Consider the following 18,789-nt stretch of genomic DNA (forward strand, 5'->3'; position numbering starts at 1 on the left):
AAAGTGTTTATATCCTTTGCCCTGGGATTCCCCTTTCTCAGAACCACTCTCCCACCCCTAGTCATGTCCCTTAAAGAAATTATTGTGGCTGTGAGCAAAAATGTAGCTTAGTTCTAAGCGTCAGTGCCTCTGTTAAGAGTAGTGTCAAGGCCTTAGTTAGGGAGAGTGTCAGTGCTTGAATTAGGAGTAGTGTCACAGCCTTAGTTAGGGACATTGTAAGGCCCTGAGTTAGGAGAAGTGTCATGGATTTTGTTAGACACAGTGTCAATGCCTGAGTTAGGAGTACTGTTAGGGCCTGAGTTAGGAGTAGTGTGAGGGCCTTATTTAGGGACAGTGTCAGTGCCTGAGTTAGGAGTAGTGTTAGGGCCTAATTTAGGAGTAGTGTCAGGGCCTTATTTAGGGGCAGTGTCAGTGCCTGAGTTAGGAGTAGTGTTAGGGCCTAATTTAGGAGTAGTGTCAGGGCCTTATTTAGGGGCAGTGTCAGTGCCTGTGTTAAGAGTAGTGTCAAGACCTTAGTTAGGGAGAGTGTCAGGGACAGGGACATTCCATACAGCTTTGCTTATAATAATGTGAACTAGAAACAACGTAAAGGTTCAACAATAAGGAATTCAGATCATACAGTGGATTACTTTGTGGCTGTTAAACACGATATTGTTGAAATGTTTTCCCAAATACACTAGACAATTTTAAGTACTAAATAGAAGAGCACCATTTGCTTCCATTTCCTTATATCTGCTCTCAGGTCCCAGAAACACCGTCCTGGTTCAGCGTGGCATCCTCCTGGACAGCTAGAAGGCTAAGACTTCCCACATAAGCCCACACTCTTCTTTTCCCCAACCTCCTTCGGAGCTCCCGGTCCTGTTCCTTCTCCAAAACCCAGGCTTCATCCTGCCATCACAGCCCTAGCTTCCTTTCCTTTCCACCCAGCCCTTTGCCATTTGCCAACACAGCTCTCCTTCATTCTGGCATCCAGCTCCATTCTCATAGCCTTCAAGTCCCTTTTCATCATATTTCCTGAAAACTCCAATTCTTTTTCTCCTCCTAAACTCCAGGAGGTGACACTGAATTAAGTCTTTAAGGATGAGGAGGAGTTGGCCAGGCAGAGACAGAGGACATGGTGGCATGTCAGGATAATACAGACCAAGGCAAAGAAGAAAAATAACATGAAATGCACAGAGAACTCAAATCAGTGATACGTGGTGGTAAATTGAGAAGCTTGTTCAGAGACACAGCCTAAGGGCAGCAGGGACCTGATTACAGAGGACAGAGCATGATGTTTTATAGAGAGTGAACTTCATCCTAGAACGGATGGATGAGCCAATTAAGTTTAAGGAGTGATGAAATCAAATCACAGAGTTTTATGGAAAAAATGGATTTGTGGGGAGAGAGGTTTTTGCAGTAACAGATGTGAGGCATGATAAGGGCTTGAGCCAGAGTGGAGGTAGGAAACAGAAGATGGATCAGATTCAAGATTATTTAGAACATAAGATTAACAGGACCTTGTGACTGTGGCCTATAGACCTAAGGTAAGTTAGATAAGGACCAGAATCACATCTATCTTACAGTGTATTGCACACAGGTACTCGATAGTTTTTAATGGAGGATTAATGTGTGAGTGAGCTAAGATGACATTACTGTATATGTAGCAAACTCACTTCTAAGACACCATCAATTTTAAGACACACTATTGAGTTCATTGATTTTCTGAGGGTGGGTAGGTACCAAAAGGGTTAAAATGCAAAATGACTGCAGATCTTACAACTGAATGGAGGAGTTTATTTCCCTTCCCTTTAAATCTGGGCTGGCCTTATGGTTTGATTTGCTTTAACCAACAGAATTTGTGATCAGAAGAATGAGAAGGAAATGAATCTCTTCTAATTAAGAAATTAGCATAAATTTAAATAATTGCTAATGCTATATCTGTGAAGTAATTGAAGATTCCTCAAAATAAAAGTGGAAACTAAACAAATTTAATGATTCTGTAGAATTAAAACTGTTGGCAGTGTAAACATAAAAGAAGAGGAGCATAAGTAAGAATGAAATTAAAATCTATTAAAAGAATTATCTTTTTTTTAATTTTAATCTTTTTTAATTTTTTATACATTTTTAAAGATTATTTTCCATTTACAGTTATTATATAATATTGGCTCAATTCCCCATGTTGTACAATACATGGTTGAGCCTGTCTTACACCCAATATTTAGTACTTCCCACTCTCTTACCCCTATATTATCCCTCCCCCCACCCCCCCACACTGGTAACCACTAGTTTGTTCTCTATATCTGTGAGTCTACTTCTCTTTTGTAATATTCACTAGTTTGTTGTATTTTTTAGAATACACATGTGGTATCATTCAGTATTTGTCTTTCTATCTGACTTATTTCACTTAGCATAATGCCCTCCAAAGTCCATCCATGTGGCTACAAATAGCAAAATTTCATTCTTTTTTATGTCTGAGTAGTATTCTATTATATACATTACATCTTCTTTATCCGTTACTCTGTTGATGGACACTTCAGTTGCTTCCATACCTTAGTAATTGTAAATAGTGCTGCTGTGAACATTGGGGTGCATGTATCTTTTCGAATTACTAGTGTTTTTGTTTTTTTCAGATATACACCTAAGAATGGAATTGCTGAGTCATATGGTAGTTCTAATTTTAGTTCTTGGAAAAATCTCCCTATTGTTTTTTACAGTGGCTGCACTAATTTACATCCCCACCAACAGTGTAAGAGAGTTCCGTTTTCTCCATTGCCTCACCAACATTTGTTATTGGTGTTCTTTTTGATGATAGCTATTCTGACAGGTCTGAGGTGATAAAGATGCTCAACTAGTGATGTTGAGCATCTTTTCATGTGCTTGTTGGCCATCTGCACTTCCTCTTTGGAAAAATGTCTATTCAGTTCTTCTACCCATTTTTTGGTTGGGTGGTTTGGTTTTTTTTTTTTTTTTTTTTTGATTTTGAGTTGTATGAGCTGTTTATATATGTTGGATATTAACCCGTTATCAGTCACATCATTAGCAAATATCTTCTCCCATTCAGTAGGTTGTCTTTTTGTTTTGTTGATGGTTTCCTTAGCTGTGCAAAAACTTTTAAGTTTAATTAGGTCCCATTTGTTTATTTTTGCTTTTATTTCCTTTGCTTTAGGAGACAGATCCAAAAAAGTATTGCTGTGATTTTTGTCAGAGTGTTCTATGTTTTCCTCTGGGAGTTTTATAGTATCCAGTCTTACATTTAGGTCTTTAATCCATTTTGAGTGTATTTTTGTATATGGTGTTAGAGAATGTTCTAATTTCACTCTTTTACAAGTAGCTGTCCAGTTTTCCCAGCACCACTTATTCAAAAGACTGTCTTTTCTCCATTGTATATTCTTGCCTCCTTTGTTGTAGATTAATTGACCATAAGTGTGTGGGTTTATTTCTGGGATTTCTGTTCGTTCCATTGATCTATGTGTCTGTGCCAGTACCACGCTGTTTTGATTACTGTAGCTTCGTAGTATTGTCTGAAGTCTGTAGATTACCTTGGGTAGTATGGTCATTTTAATAATATTAATTCTTCCAGTCCAAGAGCATAGTACATCTTTGCATCTGTTTGTGTCATCTTCAGTTTCATCAGTGTCTTACAGTTTTCCAAGTATAGGTCTTTTACCTCCTTAGGTAGGTTTATTCCTAGGTATTTTATTCTTTTTGATGTGATGGTAAATGGGGTTGTTTCCTAAATTTCTCATTCATTTTTAGTGTATAGAAATGCAACAGATTTCTGTATATTAATTTTATATCCAGCAACTTTACCAAATTCATTGATGAGCTCTAGTAGTTTTCTGGTAGCATCTTTAGGATTTTCTATGTATAGTATCATGTCATCTGCAAATAAAATAAAAGATAAATTCCTGTCTTTGAGAAAATGAATATTATGAGCCAACCTCTTGCAAGACTGATCGAGAAAAAAAAAAGGAAAGGCAAATATAAAATATTATGGGGAAAAGAGACCTGAACTACAGATAAGGTTGACTGAATGTACTCCTGTCCAGTAGTGAAAATGAATGAACTGAGTCTACATATACCTAAAAATCTTGAAAACATAACTTTGAATTAGAATAAGTTTCAAAAGGGTATGTACAATATTGTACATTTGTGTAAATGTTAAACAATCTGTATTCTTTATGCATGCATACATAGAAAAAAATCTGTAATTTAAATTTTATTATTTAATTAAAAATTTTATTTTTAATTCTTATTTAGAATTAGAATTCTCATAAGAATTAGAATGCTAATTTATCAACTTTAAGACACTAGTTTTCCCTGGGAGAAAAGAAGCCTAAAGGAATTGGGCGGGGGGTGGGGGATGGGTGTAAAGGGGATTTTAGCTATATCTTTAATGTTTTATTTCATTTGTGTCCCAGAGAAAATGACAGAGATGGAACTGAAGGCAAAAAAAGAAAAATATTATTATCTTTTAGGTGTTATGGGGAGTACCTGTAGGTGCCTGTTATATTATTTTCTATACTTTTGATATGTTTGAAATGTTTTATAATTTAAAATTATTTTGAGGTTGGATTAAGTCAGTCATGCTATAAACATCACCCAACAAAGTGTGCTGTATAGTGATCATATTCCTGAATAATCTCACACATGATGTAGCTACCAGATTTACAGACAACAGTCAATACCTATTAGTTGTATCACACAACTTCCTCAAAGGTATTAAACCGAGGATCATGTCAGTGGTTTCTTAGTTACAGTTGTTAACTCATTCCTTGGAGGATGCCAGAGTTAACACTAGTGATCCACTAGATGATTGCAACGTGTTACTAAATAGCTGCTGCTGAACTCAATGTCATGGTTAAATTATTGCTAAGGGTGAGTGCGTGCCCTATGATACTGGCCTTGCAAATGAAGTCAGAGAAATGTCAGTGCTTAGAAAGGAGGATTCGGTGTGATAGAAATCCAGCCAGTAATTAATTACACCATGTCCTTCCCCTACGTTAACATTGATCACTTTGAATCATCATTTCTGGTCTGTATGCTTGGCTCGCCATGGGCACGCAATAAATTGTTGACTGACTGATTAGTCTCCAGGAAATGAAATTCTGTGAATAAAGGGATTGCACCTACTTAGCCCCAGTTCCTAATATGGTGGACCTAGCATGAGGTAGCGCCAGCTAACATTTATTGAATGAGTGAAGATGCTGCTACTTCCATGAAAATTTCCCAGATCTCTCAGGATCTCTTCCTCTCAAATTTGTACCCTCTCAAAATAATTTAACATCTTTTTTTCTTACAGATACTTGTGTTTATGTCTCATTTTCCGCTACTACCTTTTAAGTTTCTTAAGAGCAGGGACTGTTCCCTTTTTGTAATTTATTACAGACTGATGAAAAATGGAAAGGAAAAAATGCCTTAAAGCTAAAATTAATTCATTTTCACACTGTTCTAAGTTCAGAAGAATTATATTGACCTTAAAGTATGCAACTTTAAACCACTTAAAATGAATTTCACTTCCATGTATTTAGTTGGTAGCAAAGGAATGGATAATAATATGCTGTGCCATACTACCTATAGGGCTGGCATGCTTGTTTGCTCAGCTGTTTCTCATCAAACACCAATGAACATAGAGAGCTGCCAAACATTTTCTAGGTCATTTGTTCTGTTTGTAAACAGAAAGTGTACAATAATTAACAAGAGGTAATCATTTGCAAACTGGATTTATGCAGAATGAAAGAATTTTTTTTTAAAGAGGAGGGACATTAATGCAGGTCTTGAGTGCTTAATGACCCCATTAATTGAGAATAGGTAATTGGAGAAATTAAACAGAAGAGGTAATGGCCTTGGAGCCATTACTCTCTTCTGGACGTACTGCTAATGTTTACCAGGTGATTTTCCTCTGAATTAAGAGCCCAGAGTCAGTCTGCTTTCACACAATAGTTCTTAATCTTGCCAACCATAAGAATCTCTTGGAAAGCTTTTGAACAACGCAGGTTCCTGGATTCTCTTCAGACTTCCTTAACCAGAATCTTAGGGGTGGGACTCAGGCATATGAATTTTTACAAAGCTGACCAGGTGATTCTTTTGATTTTTTGATAAAAAGCTAGCCAGGTTTGGACATCATTGCTTTAGAACAGGGTTTCTCAACCTTGGAACTTTTGACGTTCTGGGGTAGCTAATCATTGTGGAGGCTGCCCTGCACATCACAGAATGTTCTGCAGCATCCCTGGCCTCTACCCACTAGATACAGCAGCACCCTCCCTTCCCCAAGTTGAAAAAAACAGAATGTCTCCAGATATTGCCAGATTTCTTGAGGGGAGTGGAGGGAGGCGGGGGGGGGAGGGGGGGGGTTGCGGGGTGGAGGGTGGGATTAAATCACCACCATTTGAGAACCTCTGCTTTACAGCAATCCTGTCTGATAGAACTTTATGCAATGAGGGAAATGCCCAATACAGTAGCCACGAGCCCCATGCGGCTCTTGAGCCCTTGCAGTGTGGCTAGTACAACTGAGGACCTAAATTTTAAATGTTATTTTGTTTTAATTAACTTAATTGCAAAAGCCAATTTAACTAATAACACGTAACTAATGGCCATCATACTTGACAGCACAACTTTATAAGATCCAGATCTGACTCTAGACAGTGAAATCTACACAATTCCTCCTGAAGTACTTCTGAGACATGTCATGTAGAAATAATTTACAAGAATAGAAAATCTACCTACCTTCCTCTCTGAATTAGAAAAAATCTTGGGATGGTAGGACTACTGGAAAGTTTACTTGCAGTTTTGCTTTCTGTGTTGCCTAGGAAATATTTTTTGTTACTACCTTTGATACCCAGATTATCAGACTTAGAGCAGTCTGGCTGAGGATAGCCCCTTTCAGTCCCAACCTTGACCTCCTTTTATTGCCAGTCCTTAACATTTTCTTAGGAAAAATTCCCATTGTTGTCTGGTTTTCTCAATTCCTAACAGGTTAAACGTAGAGTTACCATATGACCCAGCAATTCTACTCCTAGATATATACCCAAGAGAGGTGAAAACATACGTCCGTGCAAACACTTGAACGTTCATAGCTGCATTTTTTCCAGTTTTATTGAGATATAATTAACATACTGCATTATAGAAGTTTAAGGTACACAGCATAATGATTTGACTTACATTGTGAAATGATTACCACAATAATTTAGGTAACATCCATCATCTCATATAGATACCAAAAAAAAAGAGAAAAAGAGAAAAAAAAATTTTTTTTCCTTGTGATGAGAACTCTTAGGATTTACTCTCTTAACTTTTATACATACCATGTAGCAGTGTTAACTATAGTCATGTTGAACATTACATCCCTAGTACTTACTTATCTTATAACTAGAAGTTTGTACCTTTTGACCCCCTTTATCCAATCCACCCCCCACACACACCTCTGGTAACCACGAATCTGATCTCTTTTTCTATGAGTTTTTTTGTTTGTTTGTTTTAGATTCTACAGATAAGTTAGATCGTATGGTATTTGTCTGCCTTATTTCACTTAGCATGATGCCCTCAAGGCCCATCCATGTTGTCACATTGGTAGGATTTCCTCCTTTTTTATGGCTAAATGATATTCCACTGTATGTATATATGCCACATCTTCTTTTTCTAGTCATCTGTTGATAGACACTTAGATTGTTTCCATGTCTTAGCTATTGTAAATAATGAGGCATAGTCTCATTATTCATAATAGCCAAAAAGTAGAAATAATACAAATGTCAACCACTGATGAATCAATAAAACAAAGAGTGGTGTTTTCACAGAGTGGAATATTTGTTGGCAATAACAAAGAATGAAGCCCTGTTAGATGCCACAACAGGATGAACCTTGAAAACATTATGATAAATGAAAGAAGCCAGTCATGAAATACCATATATTATATGATTCTATTTATATGAAATGTCTATAATAGGCAAATCTATAGAGACAGACAGTAGATTAGTGGTTGCTTAGGCCTGAGAGGGAAATGGGGACATTGGATGGTGATGGCTAATGGATAACAGGGTTTCTCTTTGGTGTGATGAAAATATTCTAAAATTAGATTGTGGTGATGGCTACACAATTAGGTGACTGTTCTAAAAACTGTTGTCTGCTTTAATTGGGTGAATTTTATGGTATGCGAGTTATATCTCAACAGAGCTGTTAAAAACTCTGTCCATTTAATTCACTACATTAGCAGATCTAATGAGAAAAATCTGCATGTTCTATCAATTGGTGCATATTTATCTTAGAACTGGAAGTGGCTTTGGATAATGTTACTGTCTTATTCCAAAATAGCCTCTCCACTGGCTACCACCACTCTCATTTCCAAGGTAATTAACGTGACCCTGCATTGTGTCCAAACTCAGGATAAAATCCTTGAGTATGGCCCTTACTGAACAACAAATCATTCCACTCTTAGAGACCCACCATAAGACAGAGAGTGCATCCGGAGGACACCCATGGCGTAATCCCAGCCTGCAACTGAAAGGGCCCAGCCGTTGTCATTCCTGAGCTCCTTTGGCCTCTCTAGTCCAGAGGAATAATGGACACATGAATATTGCCAGTGAGAAAAGAGAAAAGGATACAAAGTTTCCAATATGCAGCCTAATTTTGTCACGATTCAGGCTGGTCAGACCCTGTCCTGGATGTAAAGTGCTAAGCCAGGAATGACAAACAGCTTCGTCAGGCAGTTAGAAGACGACATTCACTTTTAGGGCCTTGAGCTCTCCGGGCAGCCCAGATAGAGCCCATTCTCCAATTTTCAGCTCACCTGACTCAGATAACTTTACAGGAAATGGAAATGTTTCTAGGTATTTAGTTATAAAGAGAGACCTGATACTGAAAATAACTCCTAGGCTTATGCTGCTTGGGCACGGACTATTCAGGAGACCTCCTGGAAGTATGCAGAAGATGGGGAAGGGAAAATAGCAAATATCAAGTGAGATGAAGTCTTGCATAATGTAAACTAAAAAAAATTTTGTCTAAGGCAATTATGTTTTTATCTTCCAGAATAAATAAGGTCACATGAAGTTAAATAGTTTGTCCAAGTGGTTAGGTAGAGATTTGTTAAAAATCATGTAAAGAGAAGTAGGCGCTCAGATTGGAAGACATGAAAGAACAGGATTTTTAAAGAAAAGCACGTAGGGAGGAATATTAATTCAATAACTCAGTTGACAAGGCTGTGGACCATAGGTTAAAAAGCAGTAGCACTGGCCTATGTCTAAACATTGACACATTTCTGACCTTTCTTCCGTTCACCAAGGATGCAGATGAATAAATACATACAGTTTTATGAGAAGAGCTAAGTCCTCTGGCATGGTTCTGGGGAGAGTCTGATTTACTTGGAAGACAAGTGTCATCTTCAAGACAAGACATAGCAAATGTACTCTGAATTTCTTATAACTAGACAGAGTGACAGCCTTCCCTGGCCCTTACCATCTGGCTGGATGAGGTGTCCTTCTTCTGTGTTCTGACAGCACCCTGGACCTACCCTTACTATTACACTTGAATTATTTTCTAAGCTTTTTATTTTTTTATCTGCCTTCCCCACTAGACAAGGAACTTCTCAGAAACTAAAACATTGTTGGCCATTGTGTGGTTTTCAGTTTTTGAGAGCCTCTTATCAGAGTTACTAAGGCATGCATACTTTCCCATCTCTGGTAGTGTTTCAGTTTCAGGAGTTCTGTAAGCCAGCTGGCTCCTTCCCAGATTAGGTGATTCAGAGGTTAACACCATACCTGGACTCTGCCGTAAGACCTTGTGGTAAGTCAGATTGTCGTACAACACTGAGTTTCACTAATGTCTGGGTTGGGCTCCGAGATGGATGCCTTTTACAGAATTGCTCACTAGAGTGGGTTTAGTGTCATTGCTTTGGCTTCAAGTCACATATTTTTCAGATGGCATTGTCACATGGACTTTGAACATCAGAAATGCACTCCCCCCAGTTGGGCTCCCACATGAGCTTTATCTGTTATTTCAGCCATGTTTATTTGAGATGCTTAAGAAACGAATTACTCAGTGACACCCATAGGACCTGAAAGAATTCAAGCACCTCCCTATTGCCTCTCTTCATGGGAGAGGTGGGTGGGGGCAGGGTAATATAGCCATCGAAAATTCTGATTTCTCTCCCAGATATGGAATCAGAAATTTTATTTCCTTCCTTGTATGTTTCAGACCATCAAACCTAATCCCAGATCTTGTCCTCTTTTGTTTGTTTGTTTGAACTCATTCTCTTTCTCTGAATGGAAATCTCACCAAATCTTTGGGTGATGATCTTTTCATTTACACCACTTAAGTAAAAGTTACAATAGACACAGTTTCTCTTTTCTAGGCTGCCTCTGTCAACGCAGACACTATGTCCATTTGAATAAAGAACAATAAATAAAGTCCATGAGTGCCCCTACGCAGCGTCAGCCTGTGTGAGCCAGTGTTTTATCTCCAGAGTTATAGGAGCTCCTTCTGCCTCTGCTGCTGAGGCTCCTAGGATAAGAGACTGGCAGACAGACATGCAGCATTCTGTATTTCAGGGAAAACACATAGATGGACTTTGGAGTGAAGAAATGGTATTTGTGGAAACCTTTGCCCAGAGTTGTACATCTGTGTGCCACGTGGCAGGGATTTCTCTGACTCTGGAACAGAGAACAAAGAGCATTTTCGTTAGTCACACTGACGAAAACACCAAAGAAGCAGAACTCACAGGTGTGTGAACAACAATAACGTACTCCCAGTCCCCACCCCTCCTGGAGGACCACCTGTCTTGTCTTCAGCTCCTCAAGTAGAGATTTCTTGAAGCATTCCAGCTCCAAATCTGTTTTTTTTCTTTTAATCTATTTTTGGCTGCGTTAGGTCTTCGTTGCTGCGCCTGGGCTTTCCCTAGTTGCAGCGAGCGGGGTACTACTCTTCGTTGCGGTGCGCGGGCTTCTCATCACGGTGGCTTCTCTCATTGCGGAGCACGGGCTCTAGGCACGCGGGCTTCAGTAATTGTGGCACGTGGGCTCAGTAGTTGTGGCTCGTGGGCTCTAGAACGTAGGCTTAGTAGTTGTGGTGCACTGGCTCAGTTGCTCCGCGGCATGTGGGATCTTCCCGGACCAGGGCTCGAACCTGTGTTCCCTGCATTGGCAGGTGGATTCTTACCCACTATGCCACCAGGGAAGTCCCAAATCTGGGGTTTTAGAACAGTAAAACTATTATAATATCAAAATCATCCTCCAGGCCCTAGTGATCCTTTTTTTTTTTTAATTTATGGCTGTGTTGGGTCTTCGTTTCTGTGCGAGGGCTTTCTCTAGTTGCAGCAAGTGGGGGCCACGGGCCTAGTCGCTCCGCGGCATATGGGATCCTCCCAGACCAGGGCTCGAACTCGTGTCCCCTGCATTGGCAGGCAGATTCTCAACCACTGCGCCACCAGGGTAGCCCCCTAGTGATCCATTTTTAATGATGACGAGCTTAGCGCTTTCATGGAATCATAAAATCTCAAGGTAGCCAAAAACCTGGAAGTCAGTGTTTCCCACCGTGGTGGGGCTGAGGGGGTGCCTAAGATCCAGTGTCACAAAGCCTCTCGGAGGCCCAACAAGCCCCACGACACCTGGAGAGCGTCTTCAAAACACATGGGTTATAAATATAATAAATTTTCTTGGTAGAAAGATTTTAAATTATATAAAAGTATTAAGACATTTTCATAATCCCACAACAGCACATTTTGTTCACCGTGCTCTTTTGTGATTAAAGATATAATTGACACGTTAAATCTTACAGAATAAAACAGAAAAATGTGGATTTCTACTTTTGATGTTTAAATCCTGGATTTTGCCACTTATTTCATAAAACATCAAAGCATGCTTGGACAGGGACCTTCTTTGAGATAGGCCGTATATTACAATAGGCTGTAAAAAAATTGCGAAATCAAGCCAGCTCCATGAGAGTGTGCACAGCATGACATTCTCTGAAGACGCTGGCAGGGCCAAGAAAATCCTGCACTCCTAATTGCCTAAATCCTACTTTCGTCACTTGCCGGGCACAGTCCATAATCAGTGGAAGGATTCTGGAGGTGTGTGATATTACCCCTGAGTTCTTATCACAGACACTAAAATTCAGACAATTAAATTTGAGAGAAAGCAGTCTCGAAGAGGTGAAAACAGAGTGATTGAGGTTTGTGGATTTGTGCTGATCTTGCACTGATTAGAGCTGCCAACAGAAGCCTCCAGCTGCCCTGAAGAGGTAAAGAGGCAGATCTTTGGAGGGCAGTTTCTAATCTTATTTGAAGTGATCTGGGCTTAGAAGGGAGTTCTGCCAAGAATGAGGATCAGCTAAGCGCTAAGCTAAGTTCTCTTGGCCTTAACTCCATGTATTTATTGAGACGATGCCTGCTTTGGAGGGATCTTTAGTTGTTCTGTAAACTCTGCAGACCCAGTGGACCATCTGAAGGCAGGTCTACTTGCAAATAAGCACCCCCTGGGTATGAGATAAATGGGTATACGCTTGCCTTCTTTTTACCTTGCTTTTCATTGCATTCTTCAATTTCCAGCTCTGAAATGTAAAAGAGAAAAAAAATCAGCACCTGTCCTGGCTTCAGTTTTGTTATCTGAACAATTACAGGGTTGGTTGGATGGGCTCATCACTGAGTACCCTCCCCGGTTCTGCATTCTCTGGTCTGTGGTTCTAAAAACTAAATGTCCTGCACTAGGCAGGAGCAGTGTGATCTCTACTCGGGTCAACAGTGCTGGCCTTATGGAAAAGCTCGGCTGTTTGCTAAAGCAGTGCTTCAGTGACTGCCCCTCTAAACCCAGGTCTTCGCTTATCAATTACAGTGTAGGAAGTAAGGGCCCCCAGCAAGGGGGCTTCAAAGAATAGGAAAGGAAAGAAAGAGGATGTGGGTGAGAGGCAGTACTTTTTCTTTTTAAAAAAATAATAATTTTCTTCTTATTTTTATCTTTTTGAGTTTCAAATGCACATTACTTATTAACTGATTACCACTTTTGTTTGCTTATGGTGCATTACCTTAATTTTTTAGGAAGCATTTTGTTAAATGACTTCTACCATAGTTTTTCCTTAATTTCAACATTCTCCTGAAAGGGTCTTTAAAGTACTTGGAATGCATGCTACCTTTCAGAAAGCTTCATTGCTTAGCTCTCTAACAACTGTGAGGTGGGAAGTTTTGATTCTTTCTTTTGAATAAAGAGGAAACTAAAACGCGTAGATATTAAGCACATCAGGGAAGCAGAATTAGTCTTGCTTATAGGGTCATTAAAAGTTGTACAATATACAGTTCTGTCGGAGAGGGAAGGGACTTTCAACCATGAGTAAAATCACATGCATGTCTAAATACCCTACAGACTGCTGCTCTAAGGCAGATAGATGACTGCGGCAGCATCTAGACAAATACCCAGATAATTTTATTTTCCCCACTAGGTATCTTTCTTCTAGGCTTACTGTCTTCAGCCAGCTACCTTGTCCCTTCTTTATGCTTCAGCACTGACGACCCATAAGGGTTGGAAATTGAAGCTGTCCCCTTTCATCTCAGGCCAAAATTGCAACTCCTTCAGATCTCCCTGGGGAGCAAAGTGAAATCAAATCAACAGTGGTATAGAAAGCTAACTGCCCAAGATGTAGCTTAGGACCCCAGGTGAGTTAGGTCATCTCTGAGCTCTCCCCCGAGGCCTTGGTTAACTCTGAGGGTATGAAATGGAACTGAGTGAGGCCTTCTCCAGAGATCAAAGATGAGGGGGGTCAAGAAAAAAAGACCCATTCCCAAAAACCAGAGAACAACTTTCTTGAGTAGTACAAATCCATTCAGTAGAATCTTTGTTATTAGAATCAGAGAATGGAAGAAACTCTGTGAAGTCATCCAATTTATCCCCTGCTTTCAAATAATTAACAAGGATTCATTGAATTACTCCCTGCACCTGTAGGCATCTACCGGGATGGACTCCAACCCATAGCACTTTTCAAGACGTGAATTATCTCAAAGTATCCTTTGGTAATCTTTTCCAGTGTCTCGCCAGCATCAGCCACCCAGTTAATATCTAACCTAAATCACTCCTGCTACTTATTTAAGCCTTTATTTTTTTTGATACCTTAGGAGATGTGGGAAAACAGCAAGTATCCTTTCCTGGAAACTTCTCAATGCTGTGATTCAGGGTGAACAGAGCATACAAGGGAGAATCTCAAAGAAAGTAGACTGTTTAATTTTCCCAATAAGAAAAGAGTCAGGAGTAAAGTTATGTATTTGACTTTTCCATTTATTAGCTCTGTGGTCTTGGACAAGTAATGTAACACCCTTAAGCTTCAATTTCTTCTTTCATAATAAAAATATAATACTTAAACCGAAGCTTATTATAATGGTTTAAAGGGGTAATATATGCAAAAAAAAATTTGTCAACTGTGAAGTGTAATACAGATGCCAGATACAGTAAAATTTTTCATTTGTTATGAGGATTAAGTCAGAAGAATGATGGTAAAATAAGTGTTGGGAGGATGTAGAGAAATTGGAACCCTTGTTCATTGCTCATTGGAATGTAAAACAGTGCAGTACTGTGGAAAGTAGTAGAGTGGTTCCTCAAAACACACACACACACACACACACACACACACAGAAATACCATATGATCCAACAATTCTACTACTGGGTATATACCCCAAAAATTTGAGAAGGATTCAAACAGACATTTTTATATAAGCATTCATAGCAACACTATTCACAATAGCCAAAATGAAGAAACAACCCAAATATCCATCCATGGATGAATGAACAGGCAAAATGTGGTATATACATACAATGGAATATCATTCAGTCTAAAAAAGAAATGAAGTTCTGACACACACTACAACCTGGAAGAACCTTGACAACATGATGCTAAGTGAAATAAGCCAGACACAAAAGAACAAAGATTGTATGAATCAATTCCAGTTATATAAGGATAGTCAGACTCATAGAAACAGAAAGTCAAATGGTTATTGCCAGGGGTTAGGGAGGAGGGGAGAAGAGGAAGTTATGGTTTAATGGGTACAGAGTTTCAGTTTGGGATGATGAAAATTTTCTGGAGATGGATGGTGGTGATAGTTGCACAGTAGTGTGAGTGTGCTTAATGCCACAGAACTGTACACTTAAAAATGGTTAAAATGGTGACGTTTATGTCATGTACATTTTATCACAATGTGAAAAAGAAGAAAATGGTCCCTACATGGTCCCCACTTGGCAAAGGATATGGAGGATATGAATACAAAAGAAAACATATGGAAGTTACCATTTTGTTAGAAAAACTGGACAATACATAAAACAGTCCAGACTAATAGGCACCACTCTGTGATTCGAAGCTTCTCAAGAGATGCAAGGAGGCAGTAGTGAGCACGCTGGATCGGCGTGACTAGAGAGGTGACTGCCTCCATGGATGTGCAGACCTTGACTGGACATAGGCCTTTGAATGAGCACAGTCAAAACTTTATTTCCAGGCTTAGGAAGCATCTTCCCAGCAACTAGCCCTCTTGTCTGCACCTCAGAAAGCAGCCATTTTCCTCCCATTCTAATTTGAACGCCAGGAATCCAGTGCAATAACTGATTGGTTGGCATTTTATATTGTGTAGCGCCTTCATTCCAAGAGACTGCCCAGAGAACTAGAGACAGGCATTCAGCATTATTTTTTTTAATTGAATGATAGTTGATTTACAATATTGTGTTAGTTTCATGTGTACAGCAAAGTGATTCAAAGTTATATATATTTTTTCAGGTTATTTTCTATTATAGGTTATTATAAGATATTGAATATAGTTCCCTGTGCTATATAGCAAATCCTTATTGCTTATATATTTTATGTTTCTATCAGTTAATCCCATACTCCTAATTTGTCCATCCCTCCTCCCTTTTAACAGTTTCTATCTGTTAATCCCATACTCCTAATTTGTCCATCCCTCCTCCCTTTCCCCTTTGATAACCAAAAGTTTTGAATATCTGTGAGTCTGTTTCTGTTTTGTATGTAGATTCATTTTTGTATTAATTTTTAGAGTCCACATATAAGCAATATATATATATATTTGTCTTTGTCTGTCTGATTTACTTACTATGATAATCTCTAAGTCCATCCATGTTGCTACAAATGGCAATATTTCATTCCTTTTATGGCTGAGTAATATTCCATTGTATATGTATATACCATATCTTCTTAAACCAATCATCTGTTGATGGGCACTTATGTTGTTTCCATGTCTTGGCTATTGTAAATAGTGCTGCTATGAACGTTGGGGTACATGTATCTTTTCGAAGTAGAGTTTTCATCTTTTCCAGATATATGCCCAGGAGTGGGATTGCTGGATCACACGGTAGCTCTATTTTTAGTTTTTTAAGGAAGCTCCATACTGTTCTCCATAGTAGCTGCACCAACTTATAGTTCCTCCAACAGTGTAGGAGGGTTTCCTTTTCTCCACACCTTCTCCAGCATTTATTATTTGTAGACTTTTTGATGATGGCCATTCTGACCAGTGTAAGGTGATACCTCATTGTGGTTTTGATTTGCATTTCTCTAATAATTAGTGATGTTGGACATCTTTTCATGTGGCTGTCGGCCATCTGTATGTCTTCTTTGGAGAAATGTCTATTTAGTTCTTATATGCCCATTTTTTGATTGGGTTGTTTGTTTTTTGATATTGAGTTATATGAGCTGTTTGTATGTTTTGTATATTAACCCCTCGTTGGTTGCATCATTTGCAAGCATTTTCTCCCATTCCATAGAATGTGTTTTCATTTTGTCGGTAGTTTCCTTTGCTGTGAGAAAGCTCATAAGTTTGCTTAGGTCCCACTTGTTTGTTTTTGCTTTTGTTTCTTTTGCCTTCAGAAACTGATCTAAGAAAATATTGGTATGATTCATGTCCGAGAATGTTTTGCCTATATGTTCTCTTCTAAGAGTTTTATGGTGTAATGTCTTATATTTAGGTCTTTAAACTATTTTGAGTTTATTTTTGTGTATGCTGTGAGGGAGTGTTCTAATTTCATTGATTTACATGTAGCTGTCCAGCTTTCTCAGCACTGCTTGTTGAAGAGACTGTCTTTTCTCTATTGTATATTCTTGCTGCCTTTGTTGAAGATTAACTGACCTTAGGTGTGTGGGTTTATTTCTGGGTTCTCTGTTCTGTTCCATTGATCTATATGTCTGTTTTTGTGCCAGTACTATGCTGTTTTGAATACTGTAGCTTTTAGTGTTGTCTGAAGTACAGAGAGGCATTCTTAAATGCCTATTTGAAACTGGAAACTGAGAGGCATGGCATAGAGTAAACCAAAAGGCTGAGTATTGATTGACACATTATCTGGGTTAAGCTGAGGGAATCAGGAGTTAATCATTAATGTCATCAGATACCTACAGTTTAATGCCAGTACAGAGGTACTACATTGTTGCTATAAGTACAATCTTTTCAGTCTACCAGAAAAAAAAAATTTGCTCTGGTTTGGTGATAGCAGAAAGAGGTGATTGTAGTGAATTTTACAGAGAATGGGGGCATCAGGCTGAGTAATGTAATGGAGAGAGCAAGACTTTGGTGTCAGACGGACCTGGATTTGGATCCCAGTTCTGCCACTTACCACCTTGTGAATTTGAAAAGTTATTTCACTTTTCTTAGTTTCTCATATGGAGCATAATAATACCTACATCACTAGGTTTAAGATAAGATTATGACAATTTGTATAATGTCCCTTAAACATTAAGGGCACTCTAATAATGAGAAGAAAATCAGCAGAAAAGTTTTCAGTAGAGATACCTGTGATTGCTTCTAGATTATAATAAAAATAGCTAACTTTCACGGTACTGATATTTTCCCCAGGAATGTTCTAATAACTTTACATTTTGAACTCTTAACCCTTGGGAAAATCCTATCAGATAGGTAGCATAGTTATCCTCACTTTACATTTGAGGAAGCTGGAGCACAGAGAGGTTAAGATACTTGCCAAATGTCACAGAGCCAATAAAAGTTGACACCGAAGTCCATGTTCTGAACTGTGATAATATAGACCAGAGGTGATATTAGATAGCCTCCTAATGAATGAATTCACTGTGCATAAAAATATGTAACTTTGGTTTTAATAATAAGATGATTAGGAAAAAACAAAATAAAATGAATCTTTAAATCTCTGTAGCAAATCATATAATGGTTATTTTATGGTCATATTAAGTTTCTATTCAGCTAATTCCGAAGATACAGATAATCAAGAAACATAAATCACCATGTCATATTAATAAGATATGTCTTTCTCACATATAGACACTATAACATTTAAAGACAGAAGTGTGCCAGTTTTTATTGCTTAAGTTCTCATATTTGTGATAATTTTAGAATTCAAAAGTTTTAATATAGATAAGTTCAATATGTACATTTTTCCAATTAGTATTAAAAAAAAGAAATAGATTATCGCTAAGGATTCAGGTTCCTTTTTATTCACAATAAGACTAAAATTCTAAAAGATTTACATGGGTAAAATTATACCTCAAGAATACCAAACATAGAGGAATGTGGGCTTGCCTTGGTTGCTTACTCACTTACTTGATATAAGTTAGAAAAATTATGGCCCAGAAAACTCCAGAATGGAAAGATGTTTCACTTGTAAGTAATTGAGTAGACCAGTAACTGTAGAGGAAGTTAGAACTGTAGTAAAAAACGTATTTCTCAAAAAGACACCAGGCCCCAGTGACTCATGATACATAAGTTGTTCAAGACCAAAGAAAAAGCTGAAAAGCTTGTCAATTTGTATCTGGTATAAACTCAGTGCCAAAAGTGGACAAAGATAGGATAAAAAAAGAAAACTATAAGCCAATCAAGAAT

At 38.4% G+C, this 18,789-nt stretch overlaps 1 long non-coding RNA gene across 1 annotated transcript; it reads right to left on the minus strand.

The window, feature by feature from the left end:
- Positions 1 to 7,059: 7,059 nt before the first annotated feature.
- Positions 7,060 to 18,464, minus strand: LOC309612576. Its single transcript, XR_014235286.1, has 2 exons — positions 12,484 to 18,464; positions 7,060 to 10,622 (listed from the first exon to the last, which is right to left on the minus strand). It is a non-coding gene; the product is annotated as an uncharacterized lncRNA (long non-coding RNA).
- Positions 18,465 to 18,789: the final 325 nt, after the last annotated feature.

This window comes from Balaenoptera borealis (genome assembly GCF_965194805.1).
Source record: "Balaenoptera borealis genome assembly, chromosome: 15".
In the NCBI taxonomy this organism is placed as follows: Eukaryota; Metazoa; Chordata; class Mammalia; order Artiodactyla; family Balaenopteridae; genus Balaenoptera; species Balaenoptera borealis.